The sequence below is a fragment of the Quercus suber genome, unplaced genomic scaffold (genome assembly GCF_002906115.3).
Source record: "Quercus suber isolate HL8 unplaced genomic scaffold, Cork oak 2.0 scaffold_78, whole genome shotgun sequence".
Lineage (NCBI taxonomy): Eukaryota > Viridiplantae > Streptophyta > Magnoliopsida > Fagales > Fagaceae > Quercus > Quercus suber.
The window spans coordinates 625,851-640,282 of NW_027069543.1; the positions used below are offsets into that span (position 1 = coordinate 625,851).

The 14,432-nt window shown below is 34.6% G+C and overlaps 1 pseudogene; it reads right to left on the bottom strand.

Moving 5' to 3' along the window:
• Positions 1-3,356: 3,356 nt before the first annotated feature.
• Positions 3,357-9,366, bottom strand: LOC111997041 (uncharacterized; annotated as a pseudogene).
• Positions 9,367-14,432: the final 5,066 nt, after the last annotated feature.

Consider the following 14,432-nt stretch of genomic DNA (forward strand, 5'->3'; position numbering starts at 1 on the left):
ACATAAGTTCAAGTAAGGGTATGATGCCAATGTAAGGCTAAGGCCATTCGCGCCTAGAGCCCTGGTATTAAGAAAGGTATTGGGTACCATAAAGAACCCAGCATAGGGAAAGTTAAGGCCAAACTGAGAAGAGCCATATCGCATCATCTCGGTGGCTGGAATAGGTGCATATTATCTTAAAGATCTAAATGAAAATGTTGTACCACGCCACTGAAATGTAAACAACCTAAGAATGTATTATTATTAATGAAAGTTTTCTCTGCCATATTTTGGTTTATTACATTATGTGTTATGCGTCCTACTATTTAATTGAATATCAAACAGAACATTGGTCATGCCTGGCACCTTGGACTACATACCTTGGGTAAATTGATATTTTAAGTTATCTATCTAAGTGTTAAATAGAACCTTAGCTATGTCTAACGACCACATGCTTTGAGTAATTAATATTTCCTATTATTTTTCTAAGTGTTAAGCAGAACCTTAACTATGCCTGGATCTTCGGACCACATGCTTTGGGTAAATTAATACTTCCTATTATTCTTCTAAGTGTTAAATAGAACCTTAAATATGTTTGGATCCTTAGACCACGTGCTTTGGGAAAATTAATACTTCTTGACATCTAAGTGTTAAACAGAACCTTAGCTATGCCTGGCTTTGAGGGCCACATTCTTTGGGTAAATTAATATTTCCTATTATTCTTCTAAGTGTTAAACGAAACCTTAACTATGCTTGGCTCCTCGAACAGCATGCTTTGGGTAAATTAATACTTCTTGACATCTATCTAAGTGTTAAACAGAATCTTAGCTATGTCTGGCTCCTCGGATCACATACTTTGGGTAAATTAATACTTTCTATTATTATTCTAAGTGTTAAACAGAACCTTAGCTATGCGTGGCTCCTTAGACCACATGCTTTGGGTAAATTAATACTTCCTGACATCTAAGCATTAAACATAACCTTAGTTATATGAGGCTCCTTGGATCACATACTTTGGGTAAATTAATAGTTCCTATTATTTTCCTAAGTGTAAAANTACACCTATCTAAACATTAAACAGAACTTAGTTATGTGCGGCTCTTTCGGACACATACTTTGGATAAATTAATACTTCCTATTATTTTCTTAAATGTAAAACAGACTCTTAGTCATACTTAGACTCTTCGGACCACATGTTATTTTTCTATTATTCGTTTAAAATCAAATAGAACCAATTGTGCTGAATGGCAGAGACCTTCATGACAGTTACTTGAGCAAATGGACATTCATGGTATCACTTAAAACATTTATAAGTATATCAAGTATATCTTTAAACTATTTGAGAATTGATTGTCCCCCCAGTCCCTTAGATCTACTAATAAGTGGGAATTAAAAGGAGTCAGCCATGTATGAACACTCTATCATTGTGTATGTTTTGGAGTATTGGATATATCTTGTATATATTTCAAACACACATATCATATGCACAGATAGCAATGTAAAATGTGTGTCTCACTTTCATATTAGTTGAGTCCTGAATGAGATAGAGACCTTATCAAGATTTGTATAAGTGCCACAAGAATAAAGGAAATGTACATAATTTTCATTAAATAAGCCTTAGTAAAAGGAAAAAGTAGTTACAAAAGGGGAACTTAACTAGAAACTGTGAAAATAAAAAACAATAGCTAAAAAAAAAAAAAAGAAGAGGAAAACAACCTAAGCTTCATTTTTATTACAAGCTTATCCTTTTGAGTCTTGGAGGCTGGGTAGAGGCCGCCATGGGTGTATTTGGTCCTTTCCTTTGAGGTCTTCCTGGAGGGTATGGTGAGTGTTGCCAACACAATCTCCATGTTGTGGGGAAGCCTCTTCTCCTCTTGCTATGGGGCTCTATGGGGGCAGCTAGAGGCAAGGGGGCATCACGAGCCATTCCTTGGTGGTGTCTGTTGTCTTTTAGTGTCCTTGGATTGCTCTACTGCCTCATGGAGATGTTGGTTGTGGGAAGAGCTTTGGATAGGCTTTCCTTACCTTCATCTGCCTCCTTAGAGACCAAGTCAGCCTTGGAGCCCGAGGCGCGGATGGCTAGAGGATAGTACACATTCTTTGCCCTTCTAAAGGTAGAGGAGGTCACAACCCCAGCTTGGTCAAGGGCCTTGTCCCACATTTGAAGGAAATAGAATCTGCACACCTCTAAGACCTCAACCCTGAGGGCTTCCTTAGTCTCTGCCACGCCCACGTCGTAGCCGTCTTGCTCGGCTTGCTCCTTGACCTTCTCAACTTCCTCTAGCTTTTTTGTTAGGACTTTGATCTAGCTTCTTGCAACAGCGAGCTCGTCCTCGGCTTGGCAGAGCTGCTTGCGCTAAGCCTCCGCCTACCTCTTCACCACGTCCAAAGCGACCTCGGCGCTTTTCTTGTCCTAATCATCTTTAACTAGCTTGGCATTAAGGTTTTGAGACTTCTTCTCTGCTAGTTCAAAAGCTTTCACAACGACAACGCACCTACACTCCTCTTCCTTCATTGCCTTGTGAGAGCTAGTGACAATTTCCTCAGCTCTGTGGGTAGCCTGGACAGCCTTGTAAAAAAAAAGGGGTAATAATAAAATCAGCAAAATATAAGTACAAGTATTAAAAGAAGAAAGGTTATTACTATGATAAAAGAAAAGCAGAGTAGACAGTAGACTTACCAGAGTAAGGTCTCTCTTTAAACTAAGGATGACCTCGTGCTTCCTTAATGACCTTAAATCGGCCATATCTTCAGGCAGTAATAGGGCCTACTCCATCGCATCGGCCATTTATCCAGCCTTCCTTTGCTAGAAATTTCTAATTAAAGCATCAGCAGGCAAGGGGCGTCGTCTAGCACCAGAGCGGGCATCCAGGCAGGGACCCCTATTTGAGACTTAGCTCTTTTATCTGCCAAGGTCTGGGCTACCTTGGCCTGTTTACTTCCCTTCTGGTGCTCAGTCTCCTTGGGGAGGGGCCCTTCCCTCATTCCACTGCTTCGAGACCTCTTTCATCCTGCTTTCTCTTGTGGTTCGCAGGATCATGCCAGGGAGGCAGAGAGGATGGAGGAGGGGAGCTTCGCCTGAGTAGTCTTCTCCGGTGCCTTACTCCCAACCTAAGACTCCATGACGTCTAGGAGACTAGCTCTGGGTTTGTGCTGTATTCCTGTGGCTTCTAGCAGGGGAAGGTTTCCTTGCATTAGGCTTACTTTGGCAGGAGGCAGGTGACTAAAATCACTAGTGAATTCTTCAGGAGATTAAGGTTGGTTGAAGACCTTAAAATTGTCCTTGGAATTGGACACTTCAACCACTCCTCCTTCTTCTTTTTCTTTTTCTTCTGTGGTAGCTAGCTGTGTGGGGTGGCTGCATCCTCGACTTTGTACTAAAAGATGGGTTCTACTTTTAGTATGCCTTTGGGTCCCAGACCTGGGTTGAGGAAGCCAGGTACAACTACGTCTATTTGTTGTAGGCAAGGGTCTTTTGCCTTGATCATGAACTTTAGTGCCTGGAAGCTTGATGAAAGTAGGGTGTATCCGAGTATTAAGTATGCTGCTCTAAGCTGACTGTCGCTGTGGATGAATACGTTGGCTTTCAGTATCTTGTCTAAGCACGACTTATTGACAAGATCGAAATTTGGAACAGTAGTGTTCTTATCTGCAAAATCATTTAGAAAACAGAAAACATCGTCAGCAAAAAATGGCACCAGTTAAAAGAGAAGATTCAATTGCGAGCATAAACTTAAGTAAATGGGTGCAAAATATGTCAAAAGGAAAACAAGGTGACTTTGAAATAATTGACCTAAACCTAAAACCCCACTTGGCTGCCCCTCTCTCATCGGGCAGGGGAAGCCATCGTGCCACTCCCCCAAAATGATCAGGAAGTCCTTGTTCATGCCTTTGTTGGAATCAGGAAGGCATGAGATAAGTTTGACTTCGAGGTACCTAGTTGTTAAGTAATACCCCTGTCCCTTTAGGTGGTGAAGGTTACAGACCCAGATGACATCGTGATTAGGTAAGGCCTAAGCTCATTTTCTTGTTGAGGGCATCATCGCTACCTTAGATACTAAACATGTGTGGGGCACATTGGGTGAGAGCTAATTTGTGAGCCTTAAGGTAATTGCTAGTGTCGATACCCATGGGGATTTTCATCCCTCCCTTTATAAAGGCAATTATCGGGATTACCACTTCTCCCTCTTACCTTTTCTTACCATTCCCCTTCCTTACAATACCTAATGAACACTCTTGGCGAAACCCTATACTGCGCTCTAAAGCTCTCTATACCCTCATCGGAGTCTACCAGATAAGCGAATCTACCCATTCTTGAAGGAGAAGGAGGGTTGAAGGTACTAAGAAGGTACGGAGAAATAGAGAGACCGAGGAGAAAAGGACACGGAGAAAAGAAAAACAAAACAAAAGTAAATGGAAAGGTTTATAAAAACTTACACGAAGAAGAAAACTATCCTTGGACTGGCTCTTGGTATGTGTGAGGGCACGAGTAAATTGAATAAGTACACAAGTTCGTGTGTGAGTGCTAAAGCGAGATGAATGAAGTGTGTTTGGGTAATATTTATATCAAAAAGAGAGTGACAAGTGGGAAAATTCCCGCCTGAGTTCCAACAAAATCCTCAGCCGTTGGATCCGCATCACACCGTAGAATGTGGGGAACATGGAGCTGCAAGAATTTAATGAAGGCCCTTCTCGAATGCCAAAGCGTCAAAAGTGTGCGTTAGGCCGTTAAAAAGATACCTGCACAGATAGGGATGATGTGTGATAAGGTACGGGGTCACTATAGTAACATCGAAATCCTCCTTTCTTCCTAAGGAGCCAGAGAGGAGAATTTCGAAGAGCTATTATAGGGGTGTTAGGCCCAGTAATATATATCTATGTATATATTGGGTCAGAGGCCCAATCCGAGGACATGAAGTAGTCCGATGAGGGGTGAACATTATCAGAGGAGTCTGTGTTAGTAAGTGAAGATGTTAGTTTTGATCATAAGGTCTATGAGGGTGGTCTGAGGATGAATGCCTCCTCGGCTGAGCAAAGCTGAGGTCCCAAGGGGTGGTCTACCATCTAGGGCAACATTCCATGAGATTCTATTGATATGGATAAGCATCACAGAAGCACAAGATAGAGGGAAGTCTTAAAATATCTAAAGAGAAAGCTACTACCACCGCATTGAATGCTCTGTAGTAATAAGAACTGTACTTGTAATCAATTCTAAGAATTATATACAAGAACTAATCTCCCCGGACTGTGCCGAGGACGATTTTCATTAAATACAACCAATCCACTTTTACTTTATTGTCATCTGAACCTACTATAATCATTACCTAACTCATTAGAGCTAGTTTTCCAACTCATTATCTACAAATTCATTGTATTGGCTCTTCGGGCCCAGATCCTTTTAACTTTTGGGCTTAGAACTCAAATTGTGTCCTTACAATTATTATTATTATTATTATTATTAATTTTTTTTTTTTTGAGTAAGTATTATTAAGTAGTTGACTTAAGTATGAAATGAACTCTCTTATATATACATTGCCCTTTTTGGTAATTTATAACTCAAACCGCCTCTTTTATAAGTACTAGTCAAACATTCAACTTTTTCAAAAAGTACTTTTTACTAGTTTTTACCAAACACTCAGCTTTTTAAAAAAGCCCAGTTTCATAGCGCACTTTTTGAAACCCCAACTTTTTCAAAAAATCCAGTTTCAAAAAGCTGAACCAAACTCACCCTAAATTTGGCAAACTAGGCCTGAAGAGTTTTTTTTAGGCCATATATGTCTTACATACGCCAATATATGGTATTCGAGGGGTGCTCATAGTCAAGAGGAGATTGCCTGTAGTTTTTTTTTTTTTTTTTGGTTAAGATGCTATTAAGGAGCATAATATTGACATCCATTGAAAGGGAAATATATATTTATATATATATATATATATTTTTTTTTTGTATCAAATGATACTGTATAATTGGTATCAAATTCTAATAAAGGAGAGATGTGAGTAAAAATGGTAGTTATTTTAAAAAAATATATCTTTTATTTATTAGATTTTAATACTGTTGACATTGTATCATTTGATACCAAATATATTTTTCTATTGAAAGAGAGACCGACAATAGGCAACAATCTCAACAAGGATGGAATGAAAAAAAGGTTAGTCTAGCAATTAAGGAAAATATTTCATAATCAATGCCATACTTTTGGTTGAAACCTTTTTAACTACAAGATGAGCCTTAAAGTTGTCCGTTCATTGTAGCATTAAATTGAGTTTTGATCTTATAAACCTATTTACAGCCAATTGTAGGCTTTCCTGGAGGCAACTTATTTTATTTTATTTTAAGAGTGTCAAACTGTTAAGTTCTTCTGCCATAGTGGTTTTCATAAGGAATTAAGGTTATGAAATATTCATAGAGGAAAAAAAAATTTGATTGTGTAAGACCAATATATATAGCCCATCATCCACCACGAGTCTCGGCCTTATTAAAAAATTGCAACGCGGACCAATTTAATGATCCACCACTCCTGTAATAAAACTATTTAACATATAGCTGGCCCATTTGACCTTGATCCGGGCGTAGGCCCATCTAATAGACTGTTGCTTAAATCAAATTTATAATATACGGTAATTACAATTATTTCTTGAAAAAATGACACTTTACCTTGAGGGTGTTTACCAAACCGCACAAACAGTAAAAATCGAACTAAAATTTTCTGCAAAATGGCATAACCGCATCGCACTATAAGTAACAATGCATCGCACCACACCGCATTACATGGTGCAGTATAGTTTGCAGTTTTATAATAAAAAAACCGCATAAACCGCACCGTACTGCACCTTCTCTATATATTAATATATTTATTTTTTAATATTAAATATATTATTAATTAATAATTTAATAACCCTGGTTTCAAAAAAAAAAATTTAATAATTCTTGCAAGTGTTGATTAGGAAAGCTAACCAAAAAAAAACTAGCGCAATATTTTAAAACTTGGCCCAAAACAAAGGGGAAAATTAGTTTTTTGCTAGGTAGGAAAAACCTAAAATTTGAAATATATATTGGTTTCAAACTACATCTTATACACTGCACCGCACAAGTGACCGCAAAAATGAGGTGCGGTACAATTATGATTTTCGTTAACTCTAAACCGCACTACACCGCATATGTGACTGCAAAAATGAGATGTGATACAGTTATGGTTTTGCCTAAACTGGATCACAAAGTGCGGTGCAAAAAATGGCCAAAAACTGCACTACGAACAACCCTACTTCACCCCAAAATTGAAGGAAAAAAAAAAACACTTTTCCTCCCTTGACATCCGATCGACCAATTTGTTCAATTAATATTAAAAATGGTGTGTACTAGTGAATGACCATATCTAATGCTAATAATAACTCTACCTGACCTTATCCAAAATTTCAGATATTACTCGATAATTCATGGATAAATTTAATTGAGTTAGGTGTTACCTAGAACCCGAATTTATCGGGTCGGGTTCAGGTATTACCCGAATCCGACCCGTTAGCTTATAATTTAAAAAAAATGCTGTACAAGCGCAGTTATGATGTTATATGTAGTTTTTTTTAAAAAAATATATATATTTATTAACTCTGCCACTAAATTTAGGAGCAACAAACAATAACATAGAATGAAATTAATAAAAAAGGGGGAAAATTTCCATGAACTTGATTTTGTGAAATTTTTAATGGCTGACTTGATTAAATAAAAAGGTACTGAATACTCAATAGTGACTTGTTCAAAGGTTTTTCTTTTTTCTTTTTTTCATAGCATTATGAACAAGTCAGTTAATTACCAAAAATGGTTTTAAAAAAATGACAAAAAATAAAGGAAAAAAAAAATGCAAAATTGACTCTCTAACTTTCACTCTTTTTCATTTCAATCCTCTATCTTTCAGTTTTGTCAATTCAGTCCTCTAACTTTCAATTTTTGTCAATGTAGGATTCCGTTAAACTCCAGTTATTGACTGATGTTAATATCACTGAAATGACACCGTTTTCCCCTTTTTTTTTCTTTTTTTTCTTTTTTAAATTTCTGAATTAAAAAAGAAAAAATATGTAAAAAAGGAAAAAAAAAAAAAAAACACACACACACACATTTAAGGGAACGACGACATCATTCCCCTTCCCCTGCAACGAGCCGAAGACAAACGACAAGAAATGATAGTCATCGAGCCCCAAAGGCCATGAGAACTAGCAAGGCTCCAAGCAATAAACCAATTGCAGTTTCCTCATCAATTCTAGGTACTTCACAAAGACCCTTGCTACCACGGCATGGTAATCCTCCTCCTTGATGACTCCCAATCGAGCCAACCAGTACAGCCACGCCGCGAAGTTGGTCTCGTGGCCAGTACCGTAATCGATTCGGCTTGAGTTCCTGAAGCTATCGATGAAGTAAGGGACGATATCGATCATGGCGAATTGGAGATCGGCCATTAGGTACTGGAGCATCAGCGAATCGCTGGTTTCGGTGAGGCGGCTATGCCAGGTCTAGTAGGAGAGGTTGCCGTAGCGAGAGGATTGTTGAGCTGAAGGGATTTCGTCGATCCATTGGATTAGGGTTTCAAGAATGGAGATGATGGAGTTGATGGTTTCGGATTGGCGGTAAGGGTCGGAGAGTTTGTGGGAGCAAATAGACTTGGAGAGAGAGAAGATGAAGTCGAGGAACTTTTTTTTTTTAACAGATTTTTCAAAAAAAAAAAGAGGAAAAAAAAAAAGAAGAAGAAGGAAAATAGTAACGGCAGCTCATAACTGGGGTTTAACAGAATCTTGTATTAACAAAAATTGAAAGTTAGAGGATTGAATTGACAAAACTGAAAGTTAGAAGACTGAAATGAAAAAGATTAAAGGTTAGAGGGTCAGTTTTGCATTTTTGCCAAAAATAAATATATAAACGTTAGCTACCATGTTACCAATATAGACTATTTAGTATTTACTCTCAGTTGATTCTCATAGCATTATGACCATTAAAATGATTTTCAAATGCTACAAACAGTATATTAATTTTCCGCCTATTATACATTTGTTTTCTAACGAATCCTTAATTTGGCAGTTTTTTTTTTTTTTTTTTCTAGAAAATGGTAATTGTTATTTATACTACAATATATTACCAAGATTAACAAGTCAACTATCAAATTGATCAAATTTATATTCAAAGTTGTTACCCTGCGAAGGCTAAACATTCAAAGTTGCTAAAAACTAATGTGATTTTAAATTTACAATTACTTTGAAAACTATAATTTATTTAGGTAGGAACAATTAAAAGGCTAAAAAAGAGTAAGTGAATTCTCATTTAAAACAACCTCATGCGTGGGTCAATGTTAAACAAAAATGGGTTTAGATTACCTTTAGTACTTTTTTAACTGGATATGTCATTTTATTTTACATATACAATGACAAGTGGTAATAGGTTTTAATCTCCACATTTTATTTAATTAGTAGATAATGTGATAGCTTCTTATTAAAAAAAGTATTGAAAGTAAGCTAAACCCAACAAAAATAATGTGAAAATGGAAGGTTTACTTATTTATTTATTTATAAAGGTTTATTCTTCTCCCTAAGTTTTAGCAATACAACAAGGATATCATTACCACTTCTCCTCTCTAGGGTAAGGTAGAAAGTTTTCAAACAAATAAGTCCAACAAAAGTCTTTTCCAGTTTTCCTTATATAACTTCTATTACATAAATTATCTTGTAACTTTATGTATATGTACTGATATACTTAAAAAATATACATTAAGATGCATAGTATAATTATATATATATATATATATATATATATATGATTTAAAACACTATTGATATATAGTCATTCTTATATTTTATTAACTTTTTAGAAAATCAAGTAAAAAATTATTAGGTAGAAAATGTAAATTATCTATATTTAAAATAATAATAAAATTATGAATTCTTAATTTTTGATATTGTGAAGCACTTTTATTATTATTATTTTTTTTATAGTTCATTAATTCGAGACTCTTTGGTTTTTGTACTCAATAACTCACTTGGATAAGTATTTATGATATAGCCTCACAATTGGCTCCAAAATTAAGAAACAAAACTCTCTAGAAATAAATAATTTAGGACATATGGCACAAAATTGGACTTCAATTGTAGAATCTAAGTGGATTTTCTCTAAATTTTACTTATTAATATATACTAGCTTGTAACTCCATGCATATGCATAGATATACTTAAATATATACAATAAGATGCATAATATAATTATTATATATATATATATATATATATATATAATTTAAATACTATTGATAGTCATTTTTATATTTTATTAACTCTAAAAAAAATTTGTAAAGATATTATTAGGTGTAGGGAGAAGGGCCCAAAAATTCATATATTAGGCCTTGGGCCTTATTTGGGAACATGGCGTGTTCGAGGAGGGGTAAGTAATTAAGAGAAGCCCCAAGTTTGAAACCACACAAAAAGGGAGCGGAGGAGGATGGTCCGAGGAGAAGGTACTTCTCGGATATGGTAAATATTGATCAGCTCTGTATGTCAACAATCTAAGTGACCTTCCAGGGAATTTCCACGAAAAGGATGATCCTCATGCACGTACAGAAGCGATAAGAACCCAAAAATATTTAAGGGAAAAACTGTTACCACCACATGAAATGCACTGCAGTTATTTTTCTGGCCGCATTTATGTGGAAAAAACCCCTAAACAGTGAAATTACAACCACTACAACTCACAGAAAGTCAGAGAAAGTGCCTGATGGGACATATACTCAAGCGAAGGCTTAGATGATGGACAAGTGTAGGATCAAGATGGGTAGGAAGAAACTATATATTGTGAAAGTTCTCCCATGAAAAGAGGGGAAAAAGAGAAGAAAAAGAAAAGAGAAAAGGATTACTGTAGCATTCATAACTGGGTTGATAATCAGTTTTATTGATTGATATCATAATTTGCCTTCTCGGATGAAGTTTCGTTCATTCTTATATGTCTTTCCTGCATTTTCCTCTTTTAAATCCGTACTAGCCGTTATTAAAATTCACTAAGGCCCAGCTCTTTATATCATTTTCTACAAATTTATTGTATTAGGCTTATTAAACCATTACCCAATCCTTCTTTGGACTTGGGCCGAAAATTTGTGACCATACATTAGGTATAAAATGTAAATTGTTCATGGTGTGTTTTTTTTTTTTTTTTACGATTCATTTATTTCAGACTCTTTGGTTTTTATACTTAATAGCTATCACTTGGATGAATATTTATGATGTAGTCCCAAATTTGATTCTAAAATTAAGAAATTAAACTTTTTAAGAATAAATAATTTATGACACATGACGCGAAATTGGAACTCTAATTTGGAATTCTAATTTGAGTTTCTCTCAACTTCACCTATTATTATATACTGGCTTGTAACCCCATGCATTATATTATGCATCTCATTGTATATTTTTAAGTGTATCCATGTATATGCATGGATACACTTAAAAATATACAATGAGATGCATAATATAATTTCTATATATATAATTTAAATACTATTGATAATCATTTTTATATTTTGTTTACTCTTTAAAAAAAATTGTAAGGATAGTATTAGGTATAAAATGTAAATTGTCCATTTAAAAAAAAAAAAAATTATTGTGAAGCATTTTTTTTTAACTATTTATTTATTCTAGACTCTTGGTTTTTGTACTTAATAATAACTCACTTGGATGAATATTTATGATGTGATCCCACATTTGATTCTAAAACTAAGAAATAAAACTCTTTAAGAATAAATAATTTAGGGCACATGGCGCAAAATTGGAACTTTAATTTGGAATTCTAATTTGAGTTTCTCTCAGTTTCACCTATTATTATATAATATATATAGATATATAGATTAGGTCAATTATATTGTACAATATTAAGGAAATTTTTGATAAGGGAAATTTGCTAATAAGGAAAAAAATTCCCATATTAGCAGGAGCTTTGATATTTCAATTTTCAAGCAACTCCAATATTTAAGACGTTAATGGCAGTGCAAATATCATGGAATTGATTATTGAATACCTCACAAAGTCCACGGGCAATTAAATCTCTTTTGACATATATAATCCCATGACACTAGGAGTCTACCTTTACAGAGTTCAGTGCAAATATCATGGAATTGGTTGTTGAATACCTCACAAAGTCTATGGGCAATTAAATCTCTTTTGACATATATAATCCCATGACACTAGGAGTCTACCTTTTATAGAGTTCTAGAATATTGTATATATCTCACTATGTATTTACACATGAATTATAGATCAGGAAAATATAGAATTTTATGCATTCTTCTTTTGTTGATTTTTCTTCATACAAATCCCATCTAAATAGGTCAAAACATTTTGGAATGATTTTCTTTGCATAAAAGGTTTATTGGATATTGCTTGGGAATGACAAAGCAAATTGTTGTGCAAAAGGAAGCAATAAATCTTATGGCCTTCATTCAAGGGAAAAAGAAACAGAGGCTTTAGTCCAATACTATAATTTAGCATATAACTATCAAAATATTTGCATTATAGACAAATTTCTCCCCTTTATTGTAAGTTTAAAATTCCATCACTAAAAGAAAGAAGAAAAAAGAAAAAAAGAAAAACCAAAAAATTAGGTTCGGGTATCCATGGATAAAAGAGCTAGGTAACAATCGGGTAAGGGTGCTAATCGGGTAAGTGAATCGAGTATCCATGGGTAAAATTTTTGAATCAGGTTTGGATATACCCGATCTATGACCATCTTTATTTACTACTACTATCATGTCATTTACTTAAGAGCAGGTTTAAAAAATTATCCTCCATTTCAAAATTAAAATTTTTAATTTTTAATTAAAGTGTTGTAAGGACAAGTTGTGCTCTCAAAGCCCAAATGGTGGGTTAAGGGCCCAAAGAGCCGAAACAATTAATTTATTAGAGAGTGAGCTTGAAGATAAACTTTCAATGAATTAAGTCGACAGTGATCACAATAGATTAGTTGTTACTGGAAAGAATAAAACAAACAGTTTTATGCAAGAAAAGTTCTCCTCGGTCAAGTCCGAGGATGGTCTGTTCTTATATATTTCTCTCAGACTTATACAAAATTATAGTTCTTGAGTATACAAATGCTTTTTTCTTAGATTTTCTGATGATCCCCTTGTAATGAGGTTTTTCCCCTTTATATTCTTCTTCCTTCTTTCATCTCAACCCTCCACGTGTAGATCAGATCACTGGTTTTGATACTTGTCCTATCAGCACTTTCCTGAAGTCTTTGGGGGTAACTATAAGACTGAAAGTTACTGTTCAAGTATCACCTCCACTTTAATGTGGCTAGGGGGTTAGATGCAGAGCATTCAATGCGGTGATAGTAGCTTTCTTCTTAGATATTTCTTAACTCTCTTTTGTCTCATCCCTCTCTGGCGTTTATCATTTCAAGCACGATTGCTCATTGCTTTGTTCTTGATGGATGGTCGGACCATTTGACCTCTACTTTGCTCTACTGATGAGGTGTTTCTCCTCGGACAACGTCCACAGCTCCTTATGACCAGATCTCTTCCACGACCCATTAATCTATATGTCTTCGTTAGTATTTACCTGTCCTTGGGTTATTTGACATCCTCAGGCACGACCCATGGTCCAATACTTATATATGAGCCCTTTATTTCTACAAGTGTATTTTAAAATATTAAGTATGAATTTTTCTTCTTCTTATTATTTATTTTTACAATGAGTTATAGAGAGATTTGTCATTGCAAGTATTTTGGTGGTTGATAAATTTTGCATTTTTATTCTAAATTTATCAGTAATTTTTTTACTAACCGTGGTTAACTTCTGAATTTTTTTATTATAAAAAATTATAATATTTCATTATTAATATAAACAGAAGGGGAGAATATTAGGGTATGTTTGGTAACCGTTTTTTCCCTTTATTTTATATTTTCAAAAACAAATTTCTATTTTTGAGACTAAAAAACTTGTTTGGTAACCCAAAATGGACAGAAAACAACAAATTATTCTCAAAACTTAATTTTTGAAGAAAACTGAAAACATGCGAAAGACTGTTTTCAGTTTCTAATTTTCAAAAGTTAATAAAAACATGTATTTAATTTAATGAATTTGTCTCATTTAATGAGTTAGCGTTAGGGTTCAAATCCTAGTAACAACATATTTTACTTTAAAAAAAAAAAAAACTATCTTTTAAATTTCAACTAACCAAACATGTTTTTTATTTAAAAAATACAAGAAAATTGCTTTTTCTTTATATTCCCAAAAACAAGATTTTGAAAATAGAAAACAAAAATTGTTATAGAATATAACCTTAATTTCTTCAAACCTCCAGGGGAGAGTGTATTTTTCCTTCTAGATTGGGGTGGAGTGTCATTCCCCCCAAACCTCAAAAAAACAGTGTGTAATTACCCTTATAATTTGTATTGTAATTTTGAACTCAAAAGAGAAGAGTGTAATTACCCCTATGA